Source organism: Castor canadensis, chromosome 8 (genome assembly GCF_047511655.1).
Source record: "Castor canadensis chromosome 8, mCasCan1.hap1v2, whole genome shotgun sequence".
Lineage (NCBI taxonomy): Eukaryota > Metazoa > Chordata > Mammalia > Rodentia > Castoridae > Castor > Castor canadensis.
The window spans coordinates 56,948,287-56,972,980 of NC_133393.1; the positions used below are offsets into that span (position 1 = coordinate 56,948,287).

At 40.0% G+C, this 24,694-nt stretch overlaps 1 protein-coding gene across 1 annotated transcript in view; it reads left to right on the forward strand.

Moving 5' to 3' along the window:
* Positions 1–300: 300 nt before the first annotated feature.
* The window catches only part of Sinhcaf (SIN3-HDAC complex associated factor), a 58,878-nt gene continuing 34,484 nt past the window's right edge, over positions 301–24,694 (forward strand). Inside the window, exon 1 of the mRNA XM_074083015.1 lies at positions 301–323. The gene's annotated coding sequence lies outside the window, so the exon portion shown is untranslated. The remainder of the gene's footprint in view (positions 324–24,694) is intronic.

The window sequence follows — 24,694 nt, forward strand, 5'->3', positions numbered from 1 at the left end:
TGTTTGTTCCTTCAGCCTGCAAAAGATGGTTTTGGTGCTGATGGAGTGACTCAAGTGGTAGAGCTCCTTCCTACTAAGTGCAAGGTTCCGAGTTCAAATTCCAATACCAGGGGAGAAAAAAAGTCAGTTGGCAACGTGTCACATTTAGTCATTTGGTTTTTAGTTAGTGGGAGGAGGTTGAAGGCAATGTTAGGGACTCGTACTTAAATTTGTTTTGAACCTGACTCCGTTTACTCCTGCTGTCCTAGGTTAATGCTATGGAGACCAGCTGCTCAAATGCTAGAGGAATGGACATGCCCGAACCTGCCACTAACTCCCTGAAGGTAAGATGTTTCTTCTGTTCATAGTCAAGATTTCTGTGCCTTTTCTTTGGCTTTGTCACTAGTGGGAGGGCAGTGTCCATCCTGTCGTGGGCAGCACACAAAGCGTAATGGTACAATGCTGCCGAGTTCTGCCACTGTCTGCAGGATATCATTCCACTTTCAGGTCAGCAAACACTAGTCTTCTTAAGTTAAGTTCTTTTCATTGTCCAGAGTAGACATGGTGGTGAAGAGATCTTTTCAAATCAGTCAAGTGTCCGGGCTGGTGTGTGCTACTGCCTGACTGTAAGCATATTCAGGAGAGAAGCCAAACACATTATGTTGAGAATTTTCAAACTTTAAATCAACTTAGACATTTTATACCCATAGAAAGTTCATTATTACAATATTTCATTTTTCTCAACAATGTGAAAAATTGCCACGGTTCTATAACTCAAGGTTTAATCAAGAACAGATCAACATTTGATTTTTTTTTTTTTTTTTTCTTTGAGATTGGTCTGACTATATAACCCAGGCTGGCCTCAAACTTGAGATCCTCCCAAGTGCTGGAGTTACAGGCATGCCCTGCCACACACCTGGCTTCAAAATTTGAATTATGGCTGGGAGTGACAGTACATGCCTGTAATCCCAGCTATTCAGGAGGTGGAGATAAAATTCTCCAGTCTGTCAGAGGCTGACCTGGGCAAAAACAGGAGAACCTATCTAAAAACAAATTAGATAAAAAAGGGCTGGAGTATGGCTTAAGTGGTAAGTGCTTGCTAGGCCCTCAATTCAAACCCCAGTACTGCCAAAAAAAAGGAAAAAGAGAAAGAATTCTGCTTTATTATGCAGCACCTTATGGATTCAATCCCCAGCACCAGCATCCTCCACCAAAAAAAAAAAAAAAACAAAGGATATTTTAACAGTGGGAGAGTTAATTTGCATAACTAAAGTCAGTACTTACAAATAATTCTTCAAAGGGGCATATACTTTCAGTCAGTCTCTAGTAATAATGTCTGAACTTGTCCCCCCCAAGAGCCATTTAGAGTTGTTTGCCATTTAAGATAATAAATGCTAGTCATCACTTATAATAATTGGTATAGCACTTAAAGAAAACAAGCTAAAGATGTTGAGAAGCTGACTGGATTTGACTAGTTGCTAAGCCAGGACTGCATGATTTTATTTAGGTCCTAATGCCCAAGTCCTCACCTTTGGAGATCTCTGAACTCCCTTTTTTGCTAAAGCAACTGAGATGATCATTCAGGCTCACAGTGGGAGCTAACAGAAGCCAAAATTCAGATTATAAAACAGTATTATAGTATAACATCTTATCAGCTTTATTAATTTTTTTAATGGTACTATGAATTGAACCATGGCTTCCCGCATACCAGGCTACTTGAGTCATGTCCCCAGCCCATTCTTTGAGATAGAGTCTTGCTGTGTAGCTTAGGCTGGCCTCAGATTCTCCATCCCTCCTGCCTCACTTCCCAAATGCTGGGGATACAACACCACCACACCTGGCAATGTTTTTTTTCTTCACTTTAAAGGTAATTTTCACAAAATAGTTATTATCGCCTTTTGAGGTAAGAAAATAAAGGATAAACCCAGCATAGTGGCATACTCCTCCAATCCTAGCTAAAGCAGGAGGATCACAGGTTTGAGCCAGTCTGGGCTACATAATATAGCAAGATCCTGTCTCAAAAAAAAAATACAAAATATATATATATAAAATGTCCAACATTAGAGAGCTTATTAAATTATTAAAATATATATGTAATGCTCTGCTGCATTAAAAATCATTTAGAAGATAATGCTTGGGGAAGTGACAGTATTTATTAGGTGCCTGCTATGTGTTAAGTACCCTTCCAAGAGTTTTATGTATCTAAGTTTCTTTAATCCTTGAGGCAAGTCTGCAAAGCAGATGAGAAATGACCAAGAAATGTTACAGAATGTGTGCAAGTCCAAAAATCCCAAAGTCAGCTTTTTTTTCTGTGAAATGGGTTTCCTTCCTGACATTAACTCATCAGAGGAGATAATAAAGTAAAGAAAATAATTCAGTGTCCGGAACAAAGGGTAACAAATTCCAGCTCATAGACCAGTTCCAGCTTGTCACCTGTTTTTGTATGCCCATGAGCTAAGGATGATTTTCATGATTTTAAATAGGTGAAAAAAATCAAAAGGAGAATATTTTGTGACACATGAAAATGATAGGAAATTCAAATTTTGGTGCCCATAAATAAAGTTTCCCCCTCAGCCCTTTTATAAGGCATTAATCCTCATAAATAAAGTTTTTTTGGAACACTGCCATGCACATTCATTTACATTTTGCCTATGAGGGCCTTTCTGCAACAAAGGCCATGATGAGTAGTTGCAATACAAAATTAAAATATTTACTGTTAAGCTGGGTTCAGGTGGCTCACGCCTGTAATCCTAGCTACTCAGGAGGCAGAGATCAGGAGGATAATGGTTTGAAGCCAGATGGGGCAAACAGTTTTCGAGACCCTATCTGGAAAACCCATCATGATAAAAAGAGCTGGTGGAGTGGCTCAAGGTGTAGGCACTGAGTTCAACCACATACAAAAAAAATTACTGTGAAGATTAACATGTTCATTTGTGTGTATTGTATATAGTATCACATAAATGTATAATATGTTATTATGTAACACAAAAAATATATATTATATAATATAAATATTATGTATACCATATCTCATAAATATGTACAATTTTTGTTTGTTTTTGAGATAAGATCACACTGTGAAGCCCAGGTTGGCTTCAAATCATAATCCCCCTGGCTCAACCTCCCAAGGGCTGGGATTACAGGCATATAACACCATGCCCAGCAAAAATGTACTATTTCTACATATCAACTAAAAATTCCTTGGGTGCAATGGTGTATACCTGTAACCCCAGCTACCTGGAAGACTGAGGCAGGAGGATTACTTGAACCCAATAGTTAGAGGCGAGACTGGGCAACGTAGTAAGACAATATCTAAAAAAAAATGAAATAAAAAAAATTAAAAATCAAAACTAAATGTTTGGGGCAGGCATTGGTGGCTCACACTTGTAATCCTAGCTACTCAGAAGGCAGAGATCAGGAGGATCACAGTGTGAAGCCAGCTCAGGGAAATAGTTCGAGAGACCCTATCTTGAAAAAACCCTTCACCAAAAAGGGGTGGTGGAGTGGCTCAAAGTGAAGGCTGTAAGTTCAAACCCCAGTGCCACAAAAAAAACCCTAAATGCTTAAGGCGATGGAAATGTTAACTATCCTGATTTAATCTTTATATACTATATACATATATCAGATTTTCACATGGTACCCCATAAATTTATACAGTTAAAACCATAATTAAAAATAAATAAAGCTGGGCATGGTGGCCTATACTTTCAGCATTCAGGAGGCTCTTCAGTTTGAGGCCAGCCGGGGCTACATAGCAAGACCTTGTCTCAAATAAAATGAATGCATAAATCTAAATATATTTATTTATATATAATTAAAATACTTATTATCTGACTCTGTATTTTCAAATGTATCCTGTGTCCCATATGTTCATGGTTACATGTATATTTTATTTAGTTTACACATAGTCCTAGGATATTGGTATTATGACCTTAGTCTTACAGACGAAGATACTGAGGCTCAGAAAACTTAGGAAGTGACAGTAACAATAGTTTCTTAGAGTGTGGTTGGCAAATATTCTCATCACACATGCTGCCTCTCTGGCTGGTTCTCATGCTCTGTTTATTTTACTCTCTATGACCCTTGCTTACTTCCTGATTAGGGTGGGTTCCCAGGACCCACAAAAAAATCAAACATTAATTTTACATCTATCAAAATGAGTAGCTAATTCTCTGGTCTGCTACAATTTACTCATAGGCAAAAGCTAACTTCAGGTGCCCATGTCACTCCTCAGGAACATTTTAATCCCAGTTATCTTAACCCTATTCTCTGGAACCCACATTGCTGCTTTATTCGGAAGGAGGGGTTCTATGAGTGAACATTCATAGTGTGAAGAGAGCATGCTGGCAGGTTGATGGGGATTTCTATTGGAGCAGGTGTGACTCCATTAAAATCACATGTGTAGACTTTCACCTGTCCCAAAGATACTACTGTATGTACTCATTTTTGCAAAGTGAAAGGGTTTCGTCCTTTGCACTATTACATTTCGATGTCCCATACCAGCTGGTAATGACAACTCATAGCAGACTACAGACCTCTAAATAATGCTAAATTCAGTGCCTACAGTGATCATTACCTCAGCTTATTGGTAAAGCTTGGTGCTGTTTTTTTTTTTCCTTCTTAAAAGCTGAACTTACTTTCTCACTATCTTCGTAGTCCATTTAGATGGATTTAAACCATGGTTCCATTCAATCTGTTCCTTTCTTGGCACATTAAACTTCTGCGTGGAATCCATCCCCATGTGACCACTCAGAATGCTGGGCAGGAAGATAGCCTTTCATCTGCTAGCGATGGCTTGGAAGCCACATGGCCAGGGAACTATGCTTTCAGGCAGTATGCAAACTGCCTGTCTGAGTCTGGAGATTTTATAGAGCCTTAAAGACCCAGCTGAAGTGGTCTTACAAAGTTGCTGCTTTCCTAGAATAACAAGTTTTAAATAGTAAATGATTGTAAAGAAACTCATTAGGAAAGGCATATTTTATCCCCTTTTTCTGTCGTCATTATAATAGAGGATTTAATCAGGTTTAATTTATTCAGCCAGGTGTCCGTGGAAGCTGCCTTGTTTGTTTGGCTTTGTTTTCATGAAATCCCTCATCACTTGTGTTCAGAGCATCAGTGAGCTAATCCTGCCCCTCTGTCAAATCCATGGTAGACAAAGGCCACTAACACAGAGTCTCCACAATGAGAACAGGCAGAGAACCTATTAATGTGTCAGTTGCCTGTGAATTATGGCCAAGATATTTGCCCAACATATGGTACAAGGTTATCACGTTGTAAAAGCAACTCATTTGAAGCAAAGCATCCATGCACGCATCCAGATGCTCATAACTACTTAGTGGCACAAAAAAATTATGCCCAAGGACAAGTATTCTTGGGAATTTGAAGCAACTACTAGATAACAGTAGAGGCAATCTGTTGGGAGTACTTTACTTTCTGTAGAATAAAAATAAATGAAAAACTAAATAAAATCAGAGGGATTAAGTGGGAAAACAGCCACATTTAGTTCTAATTGCCAAGAGTGCTATGGCCAGAATCCATTTTATCCATGAGGATTCTTGAATGGACATTTCAATGACAAGGTGGTGGCATGGAAACAGGTGTCACCTGGCTCATTAGATGTCTCCAGTCAGATCTAGGAGATTTGGCCTTCACTTTTGCAGATTCAGAATCTTAAATTAATTAGCAGCCCAAAGTTAACAGAACTCAGGTAGTGATTCATTGACAAAGCTCAAGATAAGAGCATATAAAATACAATGCCACATTACTTATTGTCATTGACAGGCATTGAGTCAGTCTAATCAAAGCCTTCCCTTCCTGTTAGCAAGAGAGTGCCATGTCATGGTCATCATGAGTTCCAAGTTAGCCAAAGCTAACAGTGGTATATGCCTGCAGGGCCATGACTGCTGGTTAGAGAAAAGGGAAATGAACACAGAGGAGCAGATACAATGGGGCTGTCATCAGGTTCTCCCTCTAGACTCATGAACTAGGCTTTGAATCTCTGCAGGGAGAGAGGAATAGTCAGACTATGGGGGCTGTTTTCATGAGAAAATATATTTGATTCTGAGTCCAGGAGGAAAAAAGGCCCTTCAGACTTGAAAGAGGCAGTATATTCACTTTCTAGGACTATTGTAACAAACTATCATACACAGAGTGGCTCAAAAAACAGAAATGTATTCCTTCACAATGCTGGAGTCTGGAAGTCTGATATCAAGGTGTCCTCAGGATTGGTTCCCCCCTGACATTTTTTTTCTTTTGTGCTGCTAGAGATTGAACCCAGGACCTCATGCATTCTAGGCAAGCCCAAACTTGGTTTTTTCTGAGGGCATTGAGAATAGGTTCCATACCTCTTTGCTCTAGAGACAGTGGAAATCTTTGGAATTCCTTGGCTCATAGATGCATCTCTATCTGTCTTTGCATGGTATTCTTCCTGTGAGACCCTCATTCTCCTCTTCTAAGGACACCAGTCATATTAAGGGCTTATGCTACTCCAGTGTAACAGCATCTTCACTACTCACATCTGTAATGTCCTGATTTGCAAATAAGGTCACATTTTCAGGTACTGGAAATTAGGGCTTCAATATATCTTTTGGGGACACAGTTTTAACAGATAAAGACCATTTCGTGATTTCTGCATAAACTGCAGAATAGTAGATATCTGCTAAAATCACCTCATACTCTTTTATCTCTTTTGGTAGTGTACTTCCGTCCTCTCCTCCTCACCATTCCAAACCTGTGCGTCCTTATCCCTGGCCTCACGGGACTGAGATACCACCCAAGCAGTGCAAGTACTGATGCATTATGAACCTTCTCTGGGGTTTTTCTGTTGTGGGAGTTGGGCATGATACTCCACATCTTAAGTTGTCTTAAAAGAGTTGTCTTAAAAGAGAACATGAGGCCAATAGAAAAGCAGCTGAGAGGAAGGGAGTGAGAGACAGAGAACTTGGAGGTTCCCCATGGTGTGGTCCCGGTTCTCTCAGGGTTCCAAGCACTAATAAGGCCTCTGTTGTGCTCACATTAATTTGAGTTGGGTTTCTACCCCTTGGACCAAATAGAGCAGTAAGTGGATCCTTGAGGCATCACCATTCTGGAAGGCCCTGAGGACAGCTCCAGAGAGGCATGACATCCTTCAGGAAAACAGGAGGGCTGAGTGGAAAGGAGAGACCAACCCTGAGAAATACTTGGGAATATTTTGGGGGCTGAGATATGTGATTCTATATGGGAACTACCAGATCAGGAATTTTGGTCTTAAAGCTCAGTTGGAATCAATTATGTCCCTATGGGACCTGAGGCAATTGGAACTGGAAATATTGAAGGACTGGAGAGGCTAGACTCCTAGCAAGGGGAATCTACACAGGCTATGCAACTTAGTATTTTCTTCTACCAGGCTCTGGTATCTTTTTTCACAGTAGGACATTTTCAGCAGGATATTTATTTATTGATATCAACAAATATTAAGAACCTAGTATGTCCCAGGCACTTTAGCAAGGATAGGTTATATATAGTAATGCATAAAAGACAGGTGATTTCTATCTCATAGAGCTTTTGGTTTATAGGGAAAAAAGATATTCAACAAATACATATACAAATAAATGCATAATTATAAATCATAGTAAATATTGTGAAGGAAAGTGCTGAGGAAGCATAAAGAAGGACTGATTTTAGACTGGTAGGTTAAGAAAGGTCTCTCTGGAAGCCGTACAGAGAGGTACATACCTGTAATCCCAGCAGCACTTGGAAGGCAGAGATAGGAGGATCATGACTTCAAGGTCAGATTGGGCTACATTTTGCAACCCTGTCTCAGTTTTTGTTTTTGTTTTTTTTTTTAATCCAAAGAAAGGCCTCTCTGGCGCTGGGGATGTAGCTCAATTATAGAGCTACACAGCATCCCTGGGTTCAATCCCCACTATTCTCTGAGGCGAGACTATGGAGACCTGAAGGTAAGTAGAGGTAAGCAAGGCAACAAGTATATGGAGGAGAGGGGTGGTAAGGCAAGGCAAGAAGAGGGAAGAGAATTCTGTGCAAAGCAAATAGTTAATGCAAAGGCCCCATTCCCAGAAAGACCTGGGTTGTAAGTAAAAGGGAAGTGTGGCTGAGTTATGGTTAGGGAGGAAGGAGAATGGCTTGAAAAAAGTCTAGAAAGATAGACAAAGTCTTTGTGTAAGAATTCCAGAATCTACCCTTAGTGTAGTGGAAAGCCACTGAAGAATTTTAATTAATGTTCCAAATGACCTTAAAAGAAGAACATTAACTGGGTACAGTGGCATAGTAATGTGAAAGCATCCATCGGCAACACATGTAAGAATGGTTATGGCTTTACTCTGATACGATTTTATTTATAAACAGTTGGATAGTTGGGTGCTGGGTACTGGTGGCTCATGTCTGTAATCCTAGCTACTTGGGAGGCTGAAATCAAGAGGATCAAGGTTTGAGGCCAGCCCAGGCAAATAGTTTGAGAGACATACACCGCATCCCCCCCCCCCAGCTCTAAAATAACCAGCAGAAAATAGATTGGATGTGTGGCTCAAGCAGTAGAACAGTCCCACCAAAGGGAAAAAAAAAAAAAAAAAAAAGATGGATTCTGCAGAATTCTAGAGTAGGGATAATAAATACCAATTGGATATATGCATCTCATATGATACATGTAAGAGCTGAACTGGTAGATAGTATAAGCTTGCCAACAGGAGTGGATGTGTCTGCTTAAGAAGACAGTATAGAATGAGAAAAGAGGACCTAGGACTGAGATCAGAGGAACTTATTACATTTAGTTTTTGGGTACAAGCCAATATCTTAACAAAAGAAACTGAAAAGAAAAGGACAGGTGGCAGGAAAACCAAGAGGATGTGGTGTCAGATACCAAAACAGAATGTTATAAGGAACTACTGGTCACATATGTCAATTGCTGAGATGTCCAGTAGGATGAGAATTGAAATGTACTTATTAGCAGGTGTGGTGCTACATACCTGCAGTCCTAGGCAGTAGGGAGGTTGAAGAGGAGTGCTTAAGACCAGGAGTTAGAGGCCAACCTGGCAAAACATGGAGACACTGTCTTAAGAAAAAAGGAGAAAGAAGGAAAGAAAGGGAAGAGAGAGAAAGAACAAAAAAGTGAAGGAAGGAAGAGAAGGAAGAAGGGAGGGAGGGAGGACCTTATTAGATTTGGTAAACGGAAGTAGTGTTAATGGCCCTATTAAGAGCTTTCTTAGTGGAGTGGCAGAGGTCTAAACTAGACTAGAATAGGTTGAGGGGTGGTAGGGATTGTAATCATGAAGTGTAGACAGTGTTTTCAAAAACATTGTTTATTAGGGGAGCAGAGAAATAAGCCTTAAAAGTATCTAAAAGGCAGTGGGGGGATAGAATTTAAACACGGAGTATAATAGAACATATTTGAATGCAAATAGGAATAGTTTTGCAGAACAAGAGAAAACAAGAGATCCTAGACAGAGTCCTGGAAGTCGCTGAGAGAGCACACTCTCTTTTAAGACAAGGCTAGGAGCAACAAGGGCCTCCAGCTTCATTCTATTTTGTTTCTGACAAACAACCGTTTCTACTCACTTCACTCCTTCTGCTTGACATAGAATGCTTTCTTTATATTAAATCTTCTATTTTATGGAACTCAGTGTTTCATACATTCTAAGTACATGCTTAGCCTAGCCTCTGAATTTTGATTTTATAGTTTTTTCTTTAGGAAGCATTTCCATCTTTCTTAGTTACTGTACTCATGAGAAATTTTCTGTTCCAACATACCAACTATATTGTGTAGGCAACTGCCCATGTGATGTGATTGGAATAACTTAGTAGAATTTATCCTTGCCCCAAGTAACAATAAGAGCTAATCATTATTAACTTAAATATAGGAGTTACCTTTAATTCCACAGATATTACCTCATTTAATCTTTAAGAATTCTTGAACTGTGTTTTGTATCTCCTTTTAAAAATAGAGTAACTTGAATGAGCATGACTCAAGTGGTAGAGCGCCTGCCTAGCAAGCACAAGGCCCTGAATTCAAACCCCACTACTGTAAAAAAAAAAAAAAAAAAAGGAGAATCTGAGGCCAACATAATGGCAGGTTCTGAGTAACCTGAACCTAGAAATTCAAGAAAAACTTTAGGTGGATCTTTCCACATGTAGTTTGATGGCCTTTGAGGTTGATGATATACATGAGATAATCACAGGTATTCCAACCACATCCCCAGCCAAGAGCATTCTAAGGACAGTGGTAGGGAGAAAGACTAGAAAAAGAAAAGCAAAAAATTCAAAGTTCAGTTCTGAAAGGCGCTTGTGAGTGTGTGCCCTGAATTCATCACTTGGGGATCTTTCTCAGGTCAACCGTCACTGAGTGAGCACATATCTCACAAGTTCAGGTGAGACTGAGAAACAACCTGGTTCTTATGGACAGTCAGACCGGAATCATGTGTTTACTAACTGGAATTAGTCAGGAACGCGTGGACAGGATTATTCTTCTTTTCCCAGCACACAGAGTGGAAGTTTCCCCACAACTTCATTTTCTGAGAAGGGTGTTTGAAATTTGGATGAGATCATGGGTATAAAATCTTGAAAATAGTAAAACTGTGTTGCTGTGCGATCAAGTATTGTTGGTATTGGAAGTGGCAACTTCACCCAGAGCCTGGGACCATGTGAGCCATGACCTCACCTCTTACCGTGAGGAGGCCATGCCTACCCTGCATCTCTCCACTCTGCACCCCCTGGATTAATGCAACCTCCACCCCGCCACCCCTGCCCCACCACCATTTTTCTGTCCCACCACACCAAGGAGATTGAAATTGGAAGGCTAGGTCTTTTGGAAGCTGTTAGGACAGGCCAAAGGCCCAAGTTGATTCTCTGTCCTTTTACTAAGTAACCCAATGTTTTAGGAAATGTCCACTGTCTAGTTAATCCCTCAGACACTTCATATGCCCAGTGATAGGCAAGCTGAGAAGAAGTGGCCCTTTCTCGGGAAATTATCCCATATAAACTAAGTAGGTAAAATGCTGGCTCGTAATGCAGCTTAATTATTTGGATTCTAAAGGACCAGGAGTACAAGCCCATTTCTATCACCTACTAGCCATAAGAGCTGGAATGTGTTAATTCGTTTCTCTCAAGCTCATTTTGCTCAGTGGTAAAATGGGTCTGATGATGACAGTGCTTAGCTCACAGATGAAGCAGATAAAGTGCCTGGTGTTATGTGTTCTTGACCCCTACTTTAGCTGAAATGCAGGTGTCTTAGCCTGAGGAAGGCACGAGGAATCCAGTGAAGTTTTGAAATTGGTCTTTTGGGAGTGGATGAACTGAGGAGCTGTGGGTGCATCTGGGAGGCGCAGTGTCCTCAGGGCTGTAGGGAAGGTCTGCATGTTTAGTAAGATTTAGACTGGAGGCTATAAAACTTATGTCACCAATCATTTCTGACACATCTAATAAAGTCTGACACAGTGGCTTCTAAGTTCCAATGTTTTAATTCACCTTGAGAAGCCAAAAGCATTTTGTCACTGGATTTACCTCAGGGTCCTATTCTCTTTCCTGAGCTCATGTGCTTTTCACTTCTCAGAACCAGTTTATCAAGACCAAAGAGTAATGCCAGTGCTGTTGGCTGCTCTGGAGAAAACAAAGCCATTAATGATAGTTAACATATTAATTGCAGAAAGTGCTTCTTTAAGTTTCTGTTGGCAACAAGTTACCATCTAACAGAGTAAGTGAAGTGTATCCAGACTCAATTTACAACCTGGCCGGGCAGGGTTTTTAATCTGAGTGCTTCAGGTTTTCCTTATTACAGTTGCCAAAATGCCAAGCTTATAATTTACAAGTCATACCCATGTGTCACTTAGAAAGAAACCCAAACCTAAAAATAGGAATGAAACTCAGGAAAACACCAACCTAGATAAATAAATCTTATGTCAAATGTAGAAGGTTGGAAGGTTGTGCTCACCGTCACACTAATTGCTTAAATTTCAATTGATTAAAGCAATGCATTTCCCAGCCAGCATGTCACTACCAGAGGAAGCCAGCAGGCTCTCATGTTTCATAAAATGTCCTCCCAGCATTTCTTATTCTTTCCTTTTCCTGTCGCTGTTTATTCATTTCTTCAGATAACATGCTGCTTTGTCTACAATAGTCAGGAAAATAATTCCATCAGGATTACATTTACCCAAAGCATCAAACCTATAGGACCAAGGTCATTGGTGGTGCCTATGCAGACCTTTGTCACATGGCCACCCATCATATCCCTAACCCCAACCAGATGTTAGAAATGTGGGAAATAATTATGATTAAAACCTTGAACTCTCTTTTTTCTTTTTTCCCCATTTCTAGCCAACCACCAAATCCTGCTGATGTTTCCTGGGGTTTTTTAAAGTAGTGGTGGGACATTATCTATCCTTCCTTTTCCTCATGTGATGGTGAGTTTTACCTGTCAGTTTAGCTAGGCTGTCAAATGAGGAGTTATGGTGAAGGTGCTTTGTAGATGTGGTTAATAGCTGCAATCAATTGACTTTAAAGGGGATTATCTTCCATAAGAAGATAATCAGTTGAAAGTGTAAGGAAGGGAAATTTCCTCTGTCATCTTAGATTCAGTAGCTGCGGCTTATGAATTAAACTCACAAAAAACAGGTTGAGAGAAGAAAGGGCCAGTTTATTTATTTACACATGTGGTGTGCATACACATGAAAGCACTCTGGTGAGTAACCTGAAGGGGTGGTTAGGATTCTCAAATTCCATACCATCTTACTAGGGGAGAAGGGATGAGAAGCATGCACTGAAGAGAAACCAAGACTGGGGAGAAGTGGATTTTCAGAACACCAGGCAATAAGGATGTTGTGATAATGTCTATCCGGGTACAAGGGTTTTCTACCTCCTTCAAGCCTACAGCTCTCCTGGTGGAGCAGTTTGGGCAGGTTTTATTCATGATCCCTTCTGGGAGTAGATCTGTCCTGAAAGAGGAATGCTTGGCAGCCTAGTCCCCTAGGGTGGTTGTTTTTAGTTAGGTAAGTGAAGCTCCCAGAAGGCTTTTTTCTGCATCTGTTGAATCTCAGATGTCTTCAGCTTAAAATAATCCTTATGCCAACTCTGGGCTCCAACTGGGTCCCCATGAAAGGAAAAACCAACCCAAATTCAAACTCAGTGTTTTCTGTCACAACATGGATCGCTCATGACACAAGAGGTATGTGTGTCGGGGGGTGGGAGGGGAAGTGTTCCTGACACACTAAAGCAAGCAAACAATACTGCAGCACATACCAGCTGGGTATCCCTAATTTATTTATTTGTGGTGCTAGGGATTAAACCCAGCGCCTCGCACACACTAGGCAAGTGTGATTCCATTGAGCCACACCTCTAGCCTGCGCCCTAACTTAGTTCCATTTTGCCACTACCTACCTGAAGACAATGTCAAATCCACAGGTTAGGGGCTCAGCCCCCATGACTGTCTCCTTCAGATGCTTCACCTGTGCTTCTCACCCTTCTTGTGGCTACTGGACACCAATCAGCTTTCCCAGAACCTCTCCTGGGGTTCCATTAATTTGCTGGAACGACTCACAGGGAAGCACTCAGGGAGCTGAGGGAAGCACTTATGTTTACCAATTTATCGTAAAGGATAACTGCAAATGACACAGATGAGAGGCACAGGGCAAGGTAAGATGGAACGCACAAAGCTTCCAGGCCTTCTCTGGGTGCACAACCTTCCAGGATCCTTCATGTGTTTAGCTAAACAGAAGCTCTTAAACCCTCCTGTCCATTTGGGCTTTTATAGAAACTTCCCTGCATAGGCATAATTGAACTGTGTTGAACTGTGATTGGACAAAAAAGAATGGTCTAATGCTAATAAACCAGGTGGGAAAACCCAGCAAGGCTTGTCTGTTGGGATTCTTCAACATTCCTTCCACAGAGGTATGAGGCAGGACTCTGATGTGTGATCTTATCATCTGTTATCAGACCAGGTAGGTTAGAGAATTTCCTTATGGCCAGCTCCAAGATAGGAGAAGAGTATAGTTTCTAAGACCTGCCCCGGGGAGAAAAAGGAGCAGGTGAAGGAGGGCAGAGGGCAGAGAGACTTTGCTTTTTGAGTTCTAAAGTCATGGACATTATTCTACTTACTCAGGTAGTAACAAGGGCTGTGAGAATAGTGAGCCAGGAACAATGGGTAAAAACCAATCGTAACATCCAAATTTAAGAGCAAAAGTTCAGGTTTCTTAGAGAATAAGTAATTCTGCCTAAAGACTGCAGTGCCAATTTAATTTCCATCCTCCTGGCTTATACTCCACGTACTCCTTTTTTTTTGGTACTGGGGTTTGAACTCAGAGCCTCAAGCTTGCTAGGCAGATGCTTTGCCACTTTAGCCATGCCCCCCCCATCATTTTTTGCTTTAATCTTTTTTGGGATAGAGTCTTGCATTTATGCCCTGGTCTGGACCATGATCTTCCTGTTTGTGCTTCCCACATAGTTGGGATGACAGGTGCTTGCCACATGTCCTACGATTGGTTGAGATAGAACTCACTAACTTTTTGCCTGGGCTGGGCTTGAGCGGTGATCCTCCCTATCTCAGTCTCCCTAGTAGCTAGGAATACAGGTATAAGCCACCCGTCCTAGGCTTGTCCTACCAATTTTGATTTGTCTGTCACTATAACTGCCAGAGCCAATGCCTTAAAATAAATCTTTTACTGTATATCTCTGTAAGCTCCTATGGATTCTGTTTCTTCAAAAACCTGAAAGATACACATCACCATTAACCCCAGGCTTTTCATCTGATATTTATGCTATTGGAAATTTAATTGGTCTTTCTATTTGAAGTATTTCCTACTCTAAATAATCTTATAGATCAACTCCAAGTTTATCTTCTTTCAGTTGTTTCCCAAAGCTTGCAGGATAGAGCCCAACTCTGTCATTAAGAGGAATCTAGGCCCTTGGAGCTATGGCACACCCTGTCAATGTAGCCTCATTTCCACCACTGTCTTTTGTCCAGGCAATCTACTATAGATCCCTCAGGATGCTATGAGCATTCACATCTTCTCCCTATCTGGGTTTCTTTTTTCTTTTTTTGTTGGTGGTGCTGAGGCTTGAACCTGGTGCTCTAACACTGAGTTATATCTGGATTTCTTCCTTATCTTTTTGTGTGTGTGTGTGTATGGTATTGGGATTTGAACTCAGGGCCTTGCATTTGCTAAGCAGGCATTCTACCACTTGAGCTCCCCACTCCACCCCTAGCCTGTTTTGCTTTAGTTATTTTTGGGATAGGGTTTTATTTGTATGTATATGTATGTATGTATGTATGTATGTATGTATGTATTGGTGGTACTGGGGTTTGAACTCAGGGCCTTGCACTTGCTTGGCAGGCAGTCTGCCACTTGAGCCTTGCTCCCAGCCCCTATCTGGATTTCTTTTTTTTTTTTTTTCTCTTTTGCAGTACTTTGGTTTGAACTCAGGGCCTACACCTTGAGCCATTCCACCAGCCCTTTTTTGTGAAGGATTTTTTTCAAGATAGGGTCTCGAGAACCATTTGCCTGGGCTGGCTTCAGTGATCTACCTGATTAGCTAAGATTATAGGTATGAGCCACGGCACCTGGCTTTTCAAGGACTTTTTTTTTTTTTTTTTTTTTTTTGGTGGTTGAACTCAGAGTCTTGTGCTTATTAGGCAGGTGCTCTACCTACCACTTGAGCCACTCCACCAGCCCTGGATTTCTTATGGTTCTATTTCCCTATCACTTATTCTGTATTATACATGTCTTACATTTCCTCCAGGGCCCAGATTTTCTGACAATTTTTCTTTTACCGTCTGTTGCTGCTATAGCAAATTACCAAAAAATTAGTGGCTTACAACATACATTTTTTTTCTTTCACAGTTCTGGAGTTCACAAGTCCAAAATCAATTTCTCTAGGCTACCATCAGGGTGTCAGCAGGGCTAGGGCATGTGGCATGGCATGCACCCATAATCCCAGCTACTCAGGAGGCTGAGGTGGGAGGATGTACAAGACCCTATTTCTAAACAAACGAACAAGAAAATAACATCAATTTTAAACTAAAATCTATTCTTTTTTTTTTTTGCAGTACTGGGGCTTGAACTCAGGGCTTTTACCTTGTGCCACTCCACCAGCCCTATTTTTGTGAAGGGTTTTTCCATATAGGGTCTCAAGGAACTATTTGCCTGGTCTGGCTTTGAACTGTGATCCTCCTGATCTCTGCCTCCTGAGGATTACAGGCGTGAGCAACAGGCACCTAGCTATTCTTGTTTTGTTTTTTTTTTTTTAAAGGTGTCAATAGGGCTGGTTTCTGGACTCTTAAGGTCTCGAAACTCCACTGACTTGCCCTTTTCAGCTTCTGGAGGTGTCCTGTATTCCTTGGCTTGTAGGCTTATTCCTCTACCTTCAAAGCACATCAGGTGAAATCAGGTGAATCTGTTCTTGTTGTTACTGTCACATGGCCTTCTCTTTCTCCTGTGGTAAAATCTCCCTCTACTCTCCTCCTATAAGAACACTTGTTATGAAATTTAGTCCCTACCTAGAATAATTTCCCCATCTCAGAATTCAATTTGTAATCACCATGTCTGCAAGGTCCCTTTTGCCATATAGGGTAACATTTAGAGGTTCTAAGCATTAGGATAGCTTTGGAAGCCATATGCAGACTACTACATTGCCCCAGCTTTCTAACTTCCTTAATTCCAACCAGTATGGTTGATTTTTTAAACTACTTTCTCTAACATCCTCCATTAGTTTGCAACCATGTCCTCACCCCCACCTACCCAGTACTCCATTGTCTCTGGAACTCCTTCATCCTGCTGGGGAAAATTGACAACTACAGGTTGTCACAGCTACAAACTTTTTTTTTTTTTTTGGTGATACTGGGGTTTGAATTTAGGGCCTCATGCTTGCTAGGAAGCGCTCTATACTTGAGCCACTCTGCCAGCCCAACAGCTATAAATTTTTTATGTACAGTCTCAGCTGAAAACCCACCCCCGACCCCAACAACCCTTTCATTTATTCTGTGCTAGCACTCTCTCCCCTCCTTATCAGGAATGGTTACAGTCCTCAATCCTCTCAAGTCCTTGACCCACACTCTTAGTTTTCATTTCATCGATAAAATCAAGGCCATCCAGCTTGATGCTTTAACTCCCTCTCCCTGAAAATGTGGCTTCATTTTTCACCCCTGCTACATATATGCCTTTCCGTGGGTCTCAGAGGATTAACATCTTCCTACTGTTCAAGACAAACTCGTCCACTTGGCTCCCAATTCTATGTGCCGTGGTCTGAATGTTTATGGTCCCCCAAAATTCATATGTTAAAATCCTGACCCTAAGGTGATGGCATTAAGAGCTGGGGCCTTTGGGTCACGATTAGAGCATTGGGCAGAGCCCTCATGAATGACATTAGTGCCCTTGAAAAAGTGCCCAGGAGAGCTAGCTAGTACCATCTTCTCACGCAGTGAGAACTCTGCAGTCTGCAATCCAGAAGACCCTCACCAGGACTCAGCCATGTTGCACTCTGATCTTGGACCCCCAACCTCCAGTCCCTTTCTGTTGTTTATAAGCCACTCAGTGTTTTTATGGGATTTTGTCATAGCAGCTCAAGTAAACTAAGACCGTACTGCACATTGTTTTCCTAGGATCTTGTTTTTTCATTCATGCTCTCCGTCTCCAGTTTCTTCCTCGCATCTGATTCTTTCCATTCTTTCAACATATTTATAGGAGTGCCTACCATGCAGCATAAAAGACAACCCCAAATCTATGCACATGATCAAGTTTTCACACACTAAAACATAACAAACACAGAAACACCTCTCCTGACCTTTCATAGCTTTCTAGGTTGCTCTTTCTCATTTTCTTTCCCAAATCAGATCTATCACCTTCCTGCCTAAACCTGTTCATTTCCTAGTTTTCTCAATCACATTTCATGTGACCACCATCCAGTTTAGAAACATGGAATTATTCTAGACCTTTTTCTCTCCTGCACATGCAGTTAGTCAATAACCAAGCCCATGTTCTCTTCTCTCCCCAAAAGTTCCCAATTCTGCCCTCTTTTCTTCACCCTTATCCAGTTATGGTCCTTAATGATATTTCATTTAAACCACAGGAATGCAATTTTACTTATATTTGTTTAGTGTTACTGGGTTTGAACTAAGAGCTTCATACTTGATAGGCAAGTACTCTACCACTTGAGCCACACTGCCAGCCCTGGAATGCAATTTTTAGTGACCTGCTTTCTTCCAATCTTCTTTCCTTTTTAAAATTTTTTTAAAATTTAATTTAAGAAAAAAAATTCTGTGGTGCTGGGGATTGAACCTGGTTTCACACATGCTAGAGAAGTGCTCTACTACTGAGGTATGTTCCCAGCCTGAAAAATATCTATTCACCTGTCTGGTTTTTCTACATACTCCTTAGGACACAAACCCTCTGAGCTTATATAGGTATAAAGAGAGTACACTTCATTTGCTGGAGACCTTCTTGGATTATTTTATTCTGGGTATTTGGGCATGTACATTTTGTGTAATTGTTATGCCTCTCTCATGGGGCTTGAAACCCATTAATCATAGAAAGTATACCTTTTTTATTACTTTATTAGCATATAATAGTTGTACAGGGGGATACATTGTGATATTTACATATGTGCTTACAATCTATCTTAGATTCACCCCTTCCATCGTTTTCCCTCTTCTCTCTTCACCCCCCTTCCTAGAACAATTTCAGCAGGTTTCATTCTTTTATTTTCATGTATGGATACAAAATACATCCACCATATTCATCCTCATTCCCCCTTGTGCCACCCACCTCCCACTGGTACCCACCCCCAGAAAAGACCTATTTTTCCCTCCTGTCCTTCATTTTTTTAAATATGTATTTTGATAGTCTGAGGGAGTTTCACCTTGGTACTTCAGGCCTGCATATATCATGCTTTAATCAAATTAACCCCCTCCCTGTGTTACTTACTCATTCTCTATCACCATGCTCCCCTAATATTCAACTTGCAGTATAGTGCATAATACTATATTCATATATAGATGGGTTGTTTCAAAATTTTTTATTCTCTAACATTTTCTTTCCCTCTCCTGCCTCCCGTAGACCCCCCAGACAGACTCACTAATACAATTTTGTTCTCTCTCTCACTGTATGTGTGTGTGTGTATTTATATGCACGATCACATATGTATCTCTATATACATTTAACTTATAGGTCTAGCTTCCACATATGAGAGAAAACATGTGACCGTTGACTTTTTGAGGCTGGCTTACTTTGCCTAACATGAAGTTCTCCAGTTCCATTCATTTACCTGCAAACAACATTTCATTCTTCTTTTATGGCTGAATAAATTCCATTATATATAGAAGTGTATCTTATAATATACTTGTGCATCTTTATCATGTAGTAGAGTATATGAACGAAATATTAGTGATCCTTATTGTGAACATTATAAGGAATAATTTAGGCATATAGTCTACTAATTGTGGGTTATGCTATCATCTCTGTGTAACTGGAACAGCCCATTTCAGGTCAGTTCTATGCTACAGTCTTCAATGAGGTTTCCAGTAAGATTTCCTTCCCACCACAGAATGTTCAGTAAAAAACTTTTGATTACATTTCAAAGATTTCATATGCCTCCACAGTGAATATTTGTTGCTAATATTCATAAGAGTGCATTTTATCAAATGTTAAGTGAGTCTTCAAATGTTCACTGTGACCTTTCCCAGGGGGTGGAAATAACTAGGTTTAAAGGATCATCCAGGACAAATATCTCCAGTAGAAAGGCAGGTTTGTCAGACTTCTCATTCCATTTGCTGTACCACTCTGCCTGGGGTGGTGGGGAGAAGGGGCCCCATCTCCTAGCTTCTGAGGAAACCTTCAATAGGTAATTTCCACAGAAGCAGGCAAGGAAATGCAGTAGTCCTGATATCAGGTGACTTCCTGAACTGCTCTTGATTCTATTCCAAGAAAAGGGTGCTATGACTGCCTTGACTCTTCACATCCAGGGAGAAGAAAAACAGAAACAGTTCCTCATCTCAGAGACTCCCATTGTGAGACAACATCTATTGCTGAGTCTAAGTGACCATGGGATATTTTTGTTGTGGCTGCCTGGGGCTAAATCCTCCACTAGCTTGAAATCCTTTCTAGCTTGGCTTAGCTGCCTGGGGTGATATGCTGGGGAACACACAGCCTATGTCAACTACTCTCTCAACCCAACTTTTCAGGGCCATCCAAAACCAGTGTACCCCAGGTAGTCTGATCTGGACAGGGGAAGCCAACAGTTCAGCTTGTCCGGGGTTGCTGGGGCTCAAGGGGCACTGAAGGGATAGAGGAAAAAGCTACATGACATTTTTCCTTCTGTAAGAAAGGGGTTCCTAGGCTGAGGCAGGAGGATTGCAAGTTTGAGACTAGCCTGAACTACATAGTGAGACCCTGCTCAAAATAAAATTTTAAAAAAGGACAGGGAGGGCTGAGGATGTAAATCAGTGATAGAGCACTTGCCTAGCATGACAAAGGTCATGGTTCAATCCCCATTATGGAAGGAAGGAGGGAGGGAGGGAGAGAAGGAGGAACAAAGTAAAATATGAATTTTTTCCCCATCCTAATAACTGCTTAAAAGAGAGGACAGTGCTTGCTGAATCAGGGATTTTTGTTGCTCCTACTCCTAGTACAAAGCACATCTTGCTGTGAAAAAAACAGAGTAGTTTGGTGGGCAGCTCAGCTCCAAATTAAGAATAAGCAATTCTGAGAGATGAAGTGGGAGCTTGCTGATGGCAGCCGTTTAGTCTGGGCTGAAACCCAAGAGGAAGAACCAGTGTGTAATTAATAAGCTCTGTGTGCAGCCCTTCTCAGATGGAAGAGATGGAGAGACAAATCAGAAGGTTTAGCAGGGGTGGGGTGGGGTCTTTAGGCTAGGACCAATGTCATACTGATACTTAACATAAGAGGCTGATTGAAAAAGTGATGCAGCAACTCATCTTACACACACACATACACACACACATGCGCGCGCGTTAGTTAAATTATTTGGCTAAGAAACAGATGTCACCAAAAATGGTTCCCTTAATAGGCAATTCCTCAAATAAGAAATATCATACTTTACAGTGCGTATGTGGTTGGTCCTGTTCAACCACATTCCTGTCATGTTCTCTTTAAGCCCCTTCCCCATCCCAGATCAATTCATTCTTTCTCAAAGCACAGCCAGCATTTTTTTTCCCTTCTTCTTCTTTTGCTATCTTACAAGTTTGGGGGAATTTGGGGAAACCAGGGCAAATTCTTTATCCTCTCATGGATCGTAAATATTTTCAAGCAGGTATGATCTGGATAAAATAAGGGTGTCCTTCAAAAGAAAAGAGTGCAGAGCCATTATGCTGGGGCAGCTGCTAGACTAAGAATGACCTGATAAGCCTGTTTTCACTCTTTGTGGCTCTTTCTGTGTTAACATTTCAGGTGTGTTTGTGCACACCTTTGTGTTAACTTTTACCCTATAGTCCACGCTACAGCTCCCCATAGCTTAAGCCACCTGATGCTCACAGTGGCCCCATCATGCAGGCGCTTGGACTTTACTTCCAGGAAAGGCAACTCTGATTCCACATTTGGATTTACAAAAATTATTAATGATTACAAGTCATTTCATAAATATTAGGTATCTTCTTTTCACAGTGTAATATAGAAATTCAAAGATGAATCAGGCTTGGATGAGGCTAGCAGCCCTTATCTCTTTGTGTGCATTAGAGTCAACTATGCAGGTTTCAAAATATGCAGAAATTCTGATTCCCTCCATCTGCAGCGTGAATGTGTTTTAAAACAGGTGCTTTTCAGAAACACCCTCCAAAAATTGAAACAGCTCTCCTTCTCGTACCTAGACACTAAGCTATGCACAAGTAACTGGAATATAAAGTAGAAATTAACGTGTTAAAAAGAGTGGAGAGGAGGAAACTATTACTTCCTGTTTGAGAGATTAGGCAAAATCCATAGAATAAAGTGGAGTGAATTCAGAATCAACCAGGTCAAAAGTAGTTTCCTATTTCAACTCCATCACTAAACAGTGGCACATGGGACACTGAATAAGCCTCATATCTTGGAAGACCCATTTTTTCATATGTAAATGAGAAAGATTCAGCATCTATGTCAGAGGATTACTGTGAAGATTTTAAACAATGACTTTAGACAGAACATGTGGAAGAGCATAGATAATGCTGGAACTAGAGTTGACAATCAATAAACAATAATTATATCTGAACCTAAGCTGGCATTTGAGTCAGGCTTTGAAGGATGAGTAAGATTGAAGCATTCAGAGAAGAGGGGAAGGGAATTTTGTTGTTGTTTTTATGTTGTTATTGTTGCTTGCTTGGTTGGTTGGTTGGTTTTGGTGAGACTGCGGTTTGATCTATTTCTTGAGCCTCTGGCACCCAAGAGAGAAGGGAATTTTGGATAGAGGAAAGAAAGAAGTATTTTTTACAGGCTCCTTGATTTTATATCTATTTGTATACACAAGGACGATTCATTTGAGTAGGTACTATACAAGATATTTTGGAAGCTTCAAAGCGAAACCAAATGTGAATCTTGAGTTCAAGAAGCTAACATTTAAAGTAAGGCTGGAGGATTGGCTCAAGTGTAGAGCACCTACCTAGTAAGTGTGAAGCCCTGAGTTCAAACCCCAGTATAGCCAAAAAAAAAAAAAAGTAGAAAACAAAACAAAAACAAACAAAAAAAGAACAGTAATTCATTTGTTAAATAATATAAAATAGCAATATTTTAAAGTAATATTGCTTATATTCCCAATGTGCTGTATGTGTTTTAATAGGTATTTTTCTACCTTAAAATATTTTATATTATAAAAATAATTGTTGCTCATAAAAGTTCAAAGGGGGCAAAACTATATAAAATAAATGCCTCTCCTCCCATTTCCTCACTTCTACCCTGAGAAGTGTCTTGATGAACACTGTGGTATGTCTCCTTGCAATTGCTTTTTATGTACAAACATAGGATATATTTATATACATGTATATGTAATGCTTTCTATGTGCTTGACATATTAATATCTTTCTGTATCAGTACATATAAAACAAATTCATTCTTTGTAACAGCATAGGATTCCATTTTATGGACGTACCATTATTTATTTAATGAATTCATATTGATAGGCATTTGGGTTGTTTCTACTTTTAACTTTAATTATAACTTATACTTCAGTGAATATCTCACTGTTCTTGTGCAAATATCTCTTAAAGGAAATTCTCAGAAGTGGTACCAGTTTTAAATTACAAAAGATAGAGTTAAACTGCTGTCTTAAAGGTACAAATAATGTATACTCCCAATAATAAAGTATGAGTTTGTTTTCCTATATGGTTGTCAACCTAGATATTATGAAACAAATTTATTCACAATTGAATCCAGATAAAAAGTGGTTAATTCACTAGGTGCTGGTGGCTCATACCTGTAATCCTAGCTACTTGGGAGGCTGAGATCAGGAAGGTCTCAGTTCCAAGCCAGCCCAGACAAATAGTTTTTGAGATTCCCATCTCCAAAATAACCAGAGCAAAGTGGACTAGAGGTGTGGCTCAAGCAGTAGGATACCTGCTTTGCAAGTGTGAAGTCCTGAGTTTAAACTCCAGTCCTACAATAAATAAATGAATAAATAAAAAGTGGTTAATTTGATTTTTAAAATTATGAGCAAAATTATTGTAAACTTTATAAATCTATAAAATTATTATGAATAAAATTCAGCATCTTTCTATATTATGTGTGTGTGTTTCTGGGGATCAAACCCAGGGCTTCATGTGTGCTAGATAAGTGTTCTACTACTGAGCCACACCTCCAGCCCAAACTAACTTTTTCTATACTTTATTTGTATTAAGAATTATTTCTTTATCTTGCAAAACTTTTCATGCTTGACTTTTATATGTTATTTTCTCCAATTTGCAAATTTGAATTTTTATGTAATTAAATTTATTAAATCTTTTAAGTGTTTGAATTCTCTCACTCCATGATTTAAAAATTATTTGGGACCCTTGGTTCAATTTCTAGCACTGTTAAGAGAAAAATTATTTTATATGAGATAAATTTTTTTTTTTTTTTTTTTGAGAAAGGGTCTTGCTGTATTTCTCAGGCTGGTCTTTTTAATTCCTGGACTCAAGTGATCTTCCTGCCTCAGCCTCCCAGGTTCAGGGACTGTAGTCATATGCACAGCACCTGGCTGATATAAAATTTTAAATCCATCTTTTTATTTGTTTGTTTGTTGCAGTACTGGGTTTTAAACTCAGGGCCTTATACTTGCTAAGCAGGCACTCTACCATTTAAGTCATGCATGCCCCCAACTCTAATTCCATCTTTTAATTCCGACATTCTTTTTAAATAATATATGTGAGTCACCAAAAATAGGGAAGAGTTTATAATTTTTATTTTTGTTGTATCAATTATAATAAATGTTAACAGAAAATATTTTGTTTATATTCAATTTTCCACATTAGGAATTTGGACAAAAGTACTTAATATCTAAAATTCATTCTAGCAAGATTGACAACAGTTCTGGACTTAAGAATACTATGGAACATACATTTTTTTTTTTTTTTTGGTGGGACTGGGATTTAAACTCAGAGCTTCTCAGTTGGCAAAGCAAGCACTCTACCACGTGAGCCATGACCTCAGCCCTCATCTGCTTTACTTTGTATTCCCATTTTTGGAACATGGAAGCACTACTAAATTGACAATAATAATTGATTTAGAAATATATCTAGATATACTATGTAATTGACAACACATTTGAAACTTTGATCTAAGCTCTA